Raw genomic sequence first — 10,000 nt, 5'->3', positions numbered from 1 at the left:
CTCTCTCTCTCTCTCTCTCTCTCTCTCTCTCTCTCTCTATCTATCTATCTATCTATCTATCTATCTATCTGTCTGTCTATCTATCTCTATCTCTATTTATCCGCCTATATATCTGTTTATATCAATATGTATGTATGTATGTATGTATGTGTATGTATGTATGTATGTATAGGTATGTACTCGTATTAATGTATGTATGCATGTATCTCTCTCTCTCTCTCTCTCTCTCTCTCCCCACTTAGAGCCCTGTTATCATGAGTCTCGAAGTCACCGTAACACCTCTTCCTCAGCGATTTATTTTGCTCATTACTCTGAAATATCACAAAAAAAAAAAGCATACAAATGAAATACTAACGCGTTGTATGCAAAATGAATCGCAAAGGAAGAGGTGTTAGGGAGCCTCCTATGAGACTACGACCCTTCGGTGCCATAGGAGAGCCTCTTCATTCCGATGACTTGATTCTCACTGTCTTCTTGTTTTTTTTCTTTACTGTTTTATTTTTCAGCTTAGCAAAGGACTTTAGTGCTGAAGGGGTAGGTGGTGGTAGATATAGGGATAGATAAAGGGATAGATAAAGGGATAGATTAAGGGGTAGATAAAGGGATAGATTAAGGGATAGATAAAGGGATAGATAAAGGGGTAGATTAAGGGGTAGATTAAGGGGTAGATAAAGGGATAGATTAAATGGTAGATTAAGGGATAGATGAAGGGTAGATTAAGGGATAGATAAAGGTAGATAAAGGGATAGATTAAGGGGTAGTTAAAGGGATATATTAAGGGGTAGATTAAGGGGTAGATTAAGGGGTAGATAAAGGATAGATTAAGGGGTAGATAAAGGGATAGATAAAGGGGTAGATTAAGGGGTAGATAAAGGGATAGATAAAGGATAGATTAAGGGGTAGATAAAGGGGTGGATAAAGGGATAGATAAAGGAATAGATTAAGGGGTAGATAAAGGGTAAAGGGATAGATAAAAATAGATAAAGGGATAGATGAAGAGGTAGATAAAGGGATAGATGAAGGAATAGATAGAGAGGTAGATAAAGGAGTAGATAAAGAGGTGAAGTGGTAAATAAAGATTTTAAGTGGTAGATGAAGAGGTTAAGTGGTAGATGAAGAGGTTAAGTGGTAGATAAAGAAGTTAAGTGGTAGATAAAGAAGTTAAGTGGTAGATAAAGAAATTAAGTGGTAGATAAAGAAGTTAAGTGGTAGATAGAGAGGTTAAGTGGTAGATAAAGAAGTTAAGTGGTAGATAAAGAAGTTAAGTGGTTGATAGAGGGGTAGATAAACAGATAGATAAACAGATAGATAAACCCTACATCAATCATTACCAGTCTGAAAAAATCCCCCCCACATAAGATTAATCCCACCCGCCTAAAGTGATTCTGCGTCCTCGTACTGAAAGGGTTGACTCATTGCAGGCCGTGTTGCAGTGTTGATGAGACCACGTGACACCTGGCCGAGGATGAGCAACATCATCTTCAAGGAACAACTCGAGGATATGTGGAGATTTACTGAAGGAGGAGGAGGAGGAGGATTGGTGAGTGTGTGTGTCTTGGAAGGAGTTTTGGTTATGCATTCTTCGTGTTCTCTCCTCTCTCTCTCTCTCTCTCTCTCTCTCTCTCTTCATTGCCCTTCTCTCCTCCTTCCGTCACTCCCTCCTTTACTCCTTCCTTCACTACCTTCTCTCCTGATTCCTCCCTTCTTCCTCCTCCCTTCACTCCCTCCTCTCCTCTCCCTTCACTCCCTCCTCCTCTCCCTTCACTCCCTCCTCTCCTCTCCCTTCGCTCCCTCCTCCCCTGATTCCTCCTTTTCTCCCTTCACTCTCTTCTCTCCTAATTCCTCCTCTTCTCCCTTCTCCTCCCTTCACTCCCTCCTCTCCTGACTCCCCTACTTCTCCCTTCTTCCTTCACTCCCTCCTCTCCTCTCCTCTCCTCATTCCTCCTCTTCCCTCAACTTGACCTGAAAACATTATAATTGTCTCTCAAAAGTATATTATTCCCTTTTAGTTTACAAAATAGACATTCTTCGTGATTAGCATGAGATGTGCTAAAAAATATCATAGTTTATTATTATTATTATTATTATTATTATTATTATTATTTGTACTTTAAGTCTAGGAAATTGGGATGACAGTTTTACAGGTAGGTGAGATGTGTAATATTTTTGTGATTTATCTGTCTGTCTGTCTATCTGTCTATCTATCTATCTGTCTATCTATCTATCTATCTATCTATCTATCTATAGCCAGACGCCATAGTCCCATAAGGGGTGGCCGTTTGTCTTTGAGTTAGCGGTTTTACGGGGAGGGGCACTAACCCTCCACTAACCCACTTGTTGACATGTAGGGAACACGTATGAGTTGGTTATATGGTTACCACCCAGCGTTGTAAATGGTTTCCAGGCTTACAGGAGACCATTAGGCTTGCCACTCAATGTAAAGCCACCTGTAGAGGAAAGAAGAGTAATAAAAAGTGACACGAAAGATGGGAGAAATAGGAAGAGAGGAGGACAGACAAAAGAAGAATGGTGAAGGTGAAGGAAATAGGCAGCACTACATCAGGTGAGTGGATGATGGTCGCCACCACCACTATCGAGGGCTTAATAGTAAAGAATAATGTAATAAAGAAGAGATGATAAGGAATTCTTATCTCATTGGTGGATATTGTCGTACTCTCTTTGCATTAATTCTTCAAGCAGCTTTCTCTCTCTCTCTCTCTCTCTCTCTCTCTCTCTCTCTCTCTCTCTCTCTCTCTCTCTCTCTCTCTCTCTCTCTCTCTTTATGTCTATCTATATTTGTATGTATCTACGTGTCTATGTCTGTCTATCTATTTCTATCAGTATATCAGTTTATTTATCTATCTATATTTGTATGTATGTATGCATGTATGAATGTATATCTATTTCTCTCATTATCTGTTTATATCTATATGTATGTATGTATGTATGATGTATGTAAATCTCTCTCTCTCTCTCTCTCTCTCTCTCTCTCTCTCTCTCTCTCTCTCTCTCTCTCTCTCTCTCATACCCAGTGACTATCGCCTCTAAGAAAAAAAATGAATTTCCTTTTTTTACCTTTAAGTCATCCCCCTTATTCGTATATTAACTAAAGAAAGAGAGAATTATTACTTATATCAACTTACAAAGCCTCCATAAAGTAAATCCAAGTTCTGCTATTGCTACACTTATCTACTTATATATATATTACTTATTTCGCCATGTGGAGAGGATGAAGAGTGAAAGACTAACGAGGGGAGTGTATGTGTGTGAGGTGGAGGGGGGGAGAGGGAGGGGGAGGCCAAGGATGAGATGGAGGGATGGAGAGGCACAGGTGAGAGGGAGGTGTGAACTGGGAGAAGGGCTGCGAAATGGCGGGGGACAGGGCGACATGGAGGCGATTTGTTTGTGGCCACCCTTTACGGAATCGAGACGTGTGGCAATAGATTAATAGATAGATTACTTAGAAGTGAAGCATCATTTACAAGAGGCTAACTAACCCTTCATATATTTCACCTAATTTTTTCATGACCAGAGGGAAAAAAAAAAAAAAATCCACCAGCACTTCTTCGTGACTTTTTTTGTGCCTCGGATTTCGTCTTAAGATTAAAATTTCCTCGTAAGCTATTTTCATGACGGGTGTGTGGCTCTCTAGGGTAGTATGTGACTCTAATCAATTGTAATATGAGGAAGGATTTGGGGTGAAAGACTGACAATACTCTCTTCACTCTAACTTTAAAGATTGACTATACTCTCTTCACTCTAACTTTAAAGATTGACTTACTCTCTTCACTCTAAAGATTGACTATACTCTCTTCACTCTAACTTTAAAGATTGACTTACTCTCTTCACTCTAACTTTATAGATTGACTTACTCTCTTCACTCTAACTTTATAGATTGACTATACTCTCTTCACTCTAACTTTAAAGATTGACTATACTCTCTTCACTCTAAAGATTGACTGTACTCTCTTCACTCTAAAGATTGACTGTACTCTCTTCACTCTAACTTTAAAGATTGACTGTACTCTCTTCACTCTAACTTTAAAGATTGACTGTACTCTCTTCACTCTAAAGATTGACTATACTCTCTTCACTCTAACTTTAAAGATTGACTATACTCTCTTCACTCTAACTTTACAGATTGACTATACTCTCTTCACTCTAAAGATTGACTATACTCTCTTCACTCTAACTTTCAAGATTGACAATACTCTTTTCACTCTAACTTTACAGATTGACTATACTCTCTTCACTCTAACTTTAAAGATTGACAGTACTCTTTCACACTAACCTGGCCTAAAATTTCCGTCCCTTCATCTTGAATGCTGGTCTCTAGCAATGGAGTAACACTGGAATACGATGCTAGTCACGAAGAAGTGCCACGAAGATGATTTTGAGCCGTCATATTGTCTTTTTCCGCTAATGATAACAGAAACAAAGCTGCAAAACGACGAAAATCTGGGCCAAGTTAAGGTGAAAAGGGTATAGGAGGTTGTGTCAGTGTGAAGGGATTAGGAGGAGAAGGAGAGGGGGACCGAGAATGAGGTGGGGAGATAAGAATATGTAATGAAGATAGTAGGTGAAAGATCGCGTAGGAAAGCAGAAGAGTGAAATGACAGAAAGGAGGAGGAGGAAGAGGAGGAGGAGGAGGAGAAGACTGAGAATGAGATGGTTAGGGGGAATGGTTAGGGGAAGGAGAGGCAGACCGAGGGTGAGGTGGAGAAATAGAGAAGACAGTAGGTTTAAGACAGACTAGGAGAATATAAGGGTGAAATGACTGAAAGGAGAAGCAGGAGCAGACCAAGGACGAGAGATAAGGTGCGAGAGGGTGTGAGGGAGGGTGGTGTGGTGTGGGAGGAGGGACTGTTGCTGAGTAGGGACGGAATTACCTGGAGAGCCATTTGTCAACTCTGCCCCTCACTGGATTCGGCGTTAGGCAGAAGTAAAATGAGGGCTGAAGTTAAAATATCATCCTCTTAGCCGTTATTATTATTATTATTATTATTATTATTATTATTATTATCATTATCATTGTTATTATTATCATCATTATCATCATCATCATCATCATCATCATCATTATTATTATCGTTATTATTATTATTATTTTTACTACTACTACTACCACCACCACCACCACAACCACCACATCCACCTAATTTCTCCCCACCACCACTACCACCATCGACCCGGGGAGAATAAATGAAAGCGAGTGGAAGTGAGTTGTTAATGAGGTGTTTATAAATTAGTTTCCTCCCCACCAGTAATGAGGGGAGGGGAGGGGAGGGGAGGGAGGGGGAGGGGAGGGAGAGTGGAGAGGGCGGGAGGGGAAGGGGAAGGGGAGGGGAAGGGGAACGGGAGAGGGTGGGAGGGGATGGGGAGAAGTAGATGGTGGAGGGGTAGATGAGGAAGGGGAGGGGAGGTAAGGAGTGTTGAGAGGGTGGGGAGGCGAGGGGAGGGGGAGCGGACGGGGAGAGGGTGGGAGGGGATATGGAGAAGTAGATGGAGGAAGGGAAGGGACGGTAAGGAGTGTAAAGAGGGCGGGGTGGGGAAGGAGTAGAGGGAAGGGGGGGAGTATAGGGAGGGGAAAGGGGAGGGGCTGAGGAAGGGGATGGGGTGGAAGAGGGTGACTGGGTACGGGTTTGGGTGGAGGGGTAAGAGGGGGATAGAGAGGGTGAGGGAGTGGGTGGGGGAGGGGGAGGGGGAGGGGAAGAGGGAGGGGAAGAGGGGAGGGGGGAATTGCTTGGTCAACTGGAATCATTATTTAATTTAGTGTATTTATATTTGTAAATGTGACTTCCCTTGAGAGAGAGAGAGAGAGAGAGAGAGAGAGAGAGAGAGAGAGAGAGAGTATTTTTTGTTTTGTTTTGTACTGAGAGAGAGAGAGAGAGAGAGAGAGAGAGAGAGAGAGAGAGAGAGTATTTTTTGTTTTGTTTTGTACTGAGAGAGAGAGAGAGAGAGAAACAGGACCTTACTCTTGCTACTTCCAGACGATTTTATTCAACTCAAGAAAAGGCGTCTTGTACTGAAAGGGTTAAGGAAGCTCCCTGACACTTCCTCCTAAGCGATTTATTTTGCTTAGAACACCTTGCCGTCCTCTTCAGTGTTACTCAGATCATTCTAATATCACCATCCTCTTGCATCAGTAACGTACAAAGCGATATTGGCAAGCCGTAGCCAAGAATAAATCGGTAACGAAGAGGTGTTAGGGGTCATTGAAGTCTGAGAGATTAGGAAAATGTAAATGATAATAATAATAATAATAATAATAATAATAATAATAATAATAATAATACAGGAGGGAAAAATAAATACAGCCTTGAATTTAATACAAAATGATAAATACAGTAACTAATAATAATACAGAATGATAGATATTATACAGAATACAATAGAAAAGAATAAATACAGTAAATTAATACAAGAAATACAATACCTTAATACAATAAGTACAATACATAATGCGATAAATACAATAAATAGATACAATACATAATACGGTAAATACAAAATGATAAATAGAATACTAAATACAATACGAAACAATACAATACAATAATACAATAAAGACAATAAATAAAATACAATACAGTAAATACAGTACATAATGCAATTCACAGTACATAATACAGCACTGCACAATAATTGCAACAAAAAATACATTACGAAATCGTAGGTACAACATGAAATACAAGAATGAATACGATGCACAGTACAAGACACTAAATACATTACTTAATACAATACAAAATAATACAGTAGAAAATACAGTAGGGTAAATAAATGCAATAATAATACAATAGAAAATACAGTAAAGGAAATAAATACAATAATAATACTGTGGAAAATACAATACAGTAAATAAATGGAATAATAATACATTAGAAAATACAGTAGAGGAAATAAACACAGTAATAAATACAGTAGAAGATAAATCAGGTAAATAAGCATAATACAGAATACAATACTGTTACAAATACAATACAGAATAATAACTACAGTAGAAAATATACCACCGAGCAATAACTACGATACAGAATACAATAAAAATCCACAAATACAATACACAATACACCAGGATACCGTTAATACAAAAATACAGGAAATACAAAAAATCAACAAAATGACCCCTTATGTATAGGAGAGGTAAGTTGGTTACTGAAGCGTGTCTGGGGAAAATAAATGAGTTTCGTTAATTTATCGCTATTGTTTTTTGCGCCACCCGGTAGCAAATCAAAGTTTGGATGATTTGGGGATGAATTTTCTGTCTTTTGGTCCATAAATAAATAAATAAATAAATAAAGGATTTTTTTGGTTTATTTTTGGTCTGTTTTTGTGTCTTTTTTATTTTGAGGATAAATTATTAAATATATATAAATAATGTGCATTTTATCTATTTATTTATTTATTAGTTATGATGATTTTTGGGTGAAATTTTGAGTTCTGTGAAAAAAAACAATAAAATTTCTTCTTCTTCGTCTGATCTTCTTTACTTTCTTTTCATCTTCATCTCATCCTCATCTTATTATTTCCTTCTCCTCCTCGTCTTCGTCTTCATTGTCATCATCATCATCATCATCATCATCATCATCATCATCATCATCATCATCATCATCATCTTCATCATCATCATTTCTCTCCTCCTCCTCCTCCTCCTCCGCCTCCTCCTTCTCCTCCTCTTCTTCTTCTTCTTCTGACCATTTTCCTCTTCTTTCCTCTTCCTCTTCATATCCTTTTCTTGTGTCCCTCTTATTTTCCTCATTTCCTCTTACTCATCTTTGTTTTCCTCTCCCTCTCCTCTTCTTCCTCATCTCTTCACCCTCTCCCCCTCTTCCTCTTCTCTTCTTCCTCTCCTCTTCTCATTTCTTTCTTTCTTTTAACGGCCTTGTCTTCCTCTTCCTCTTCATTCCATTTTCTTTCATTACCTTTTTGTTTTTATCGTTCGTTCTTCTTCTCTTTTCTCTCTCTTCCCTCTCTTTTCTCTCACTTGCCTCTCTTTTCTCTCTCTTCCCTCTCTTTTCTCTCACTTGCCTCTCTTTTCTCTCTCTTCCCTCTCTTTTCTCTCTCTTCCCTCTCTTTTCTCTCACTTACCTCTCTTTTCTCTCTCCTCTCACTTTTCTCTCTCCTCTCACTTTTCTCTCTTCTCTCTTTTCTCTCTTCTATTTTTTTTGCTTTATTTTTCTTTCATTTTTCTCTTTTTCTTCTTTTTCCTTTATTATCTCTCTCTCTCTCTCTCTCTCTCTCTCTCTCTCTCTCTCTCTCTCTCTCTCTCTCACAGAACACTAACCACACCACACCACACCAACTCAATTTCCTCTCAATCTCCACCATCACTCTCACTCTCCCCCACCTCCCCTACCACTATCTTCCTCCCCACCACTATCACTAACTCCCCATCTCCTCCCCCAGAAAGAACTGATGGCTGAGAGGATGGATAGGGGAGGGAGGGGGAGGGGGAAGAAGGGTGGAGGGGGAGGGGATTGGTAGGGGTACATTGGGGAGGGGGAGGGGATTGGTAGGGGTACATTGGGGAGGGGGAGGGGATTGGTAGGGGATATATAGGGGAGGGGAAAGGGGAGAGGGATGGGAAGGGAGGAGGCGGCGTGAATGCATAGGGGAGAGGAAGGGGAGAAGAATGGGAAGGGGAAAGAGAGGGGGGTGAGGGCAGGGGGAAGAGTTTGTGAGGGTTGGGGGCTGTTGGGGAAGGGGGGTTGGAGTCAGGGTGAGGGAGGAACTATGATAGATGAGGGAGGGGGGAGGCGGAACTGAGGATGGGGGAAAGGAGGAGTGAGGGAGGGGGAAAGGAGAAGTGAGGTAGGGGAAAGGGTAGGGGGGGTAGTGTGGGGGAGGGGATAGAGTGGGGAGGGGAGGGGGAATATCAGGGGAAGGGGAATATCTAGGAAGGGGAAGGGGTAAGATAGAATTGGTATCGTGGGGAGGAATATAAGGGGAAATAATAGTGGTGGGGGGAAGGGAGGGGAGTTTTTGAGGAGGGTAGGGGGTCTGTATGAGAGTGGGTGGGGGAGGGGGAGAGTTGGAGGGAGGGGGATGGTCTGGAGTTTGGAGGGGAGGGTAGAATGGGTAAGGGGAAGGGAGGAAGGGGGAGGAAGAAGAGGAAAGAGGTTGGGAGGAAAGAAAAGGGAAGAAAAGCGAAGGGGAGTAAAGGTAAGGGAAAGGGAGAAGAGAGAAGGGGAAGGGAGGGGAGAGGAGGAAGTGGGAGTAAGGGGAGGGGGAGGAAAATGAGGGGAGGAAAGAAAGGGTAAGAAGAGTGGAGGCGAATAGGGATAAGGGGTGGGGAGAGAAGAGGAGGGGAGGGGAGAGGAAAGAAAGGTTTGGGGAGGGAAGGGGAGGAGAGAGAGAGGGTAAAGGGTAAGGGAGGGGAACAGTCTGTAAGGGGGGGAGGGGAGTGAGAAAATACTAACATGAAGGCATAAAATAAAACATGGGGGAGTTTTGGGTGGGGGAGGGGGAGGGGTTGGGGGGAGGGCGGCGTGATGGATGTGCCCCGCCCCGCCCCACCCGGAAGTTAACCCCGTCGCCCCGGAAATAAGGTCTGAATGGAGACGATAACATGGATGGAGGGGAGGAGGGGAGGGGGGGAGATAGTGGGGGTCTGGGGAGGGGAGGGGGAGAAGGTAGGATGGAAGAAAGAGAAGGAGAAAGAGGAGGAGGTGGGATGGAGGGAGGAGGAGGAGGAGGAGGAGGAGGAGGAGGAGGAGGAGGAGGTAGAATGGAGGAAGGAAAAGGAAGAGGAGGAGGAGGAGGTAGGATGGAGGAAGGAGGGGAGGAGGAGGAGGTAGAATGGAGGAAGGAGGAGGAGGAGGAGGAGATGGGATGGAGGAAGGTGAAGAATACAAAGGAATACAAAGGAAAAACAGCAACAGACCTAATAGTCCTTCAAGCCTGCCTGTTAGAGATAAGATTATGAAACTATGATATCTAATACTATGAGATAAAGACAAGGATAGCCAAGCAGGAAGGCTCCCACACCCCCACCAAA

The sequence above is a fragment of the Coenobita brevimanus genome, chromosome 20, assembly GCF_032717465.1.
Source record: "Coenobita brevimanus isolate Jiangsu-jjx chromosome 20, ASM3271746v2, whole genome shotgun sequence".
NCBI lineage: Eukaryota > Metazoa > Arthropoda > Malacostraca > Decapoda > Coenobitidae > Coenobita > Coenobita brevimanus.
The sequence above is the reverse complement of the archived record's forward strand: the minus strand, read 5'-3'. Positions refer to the sequence as shown.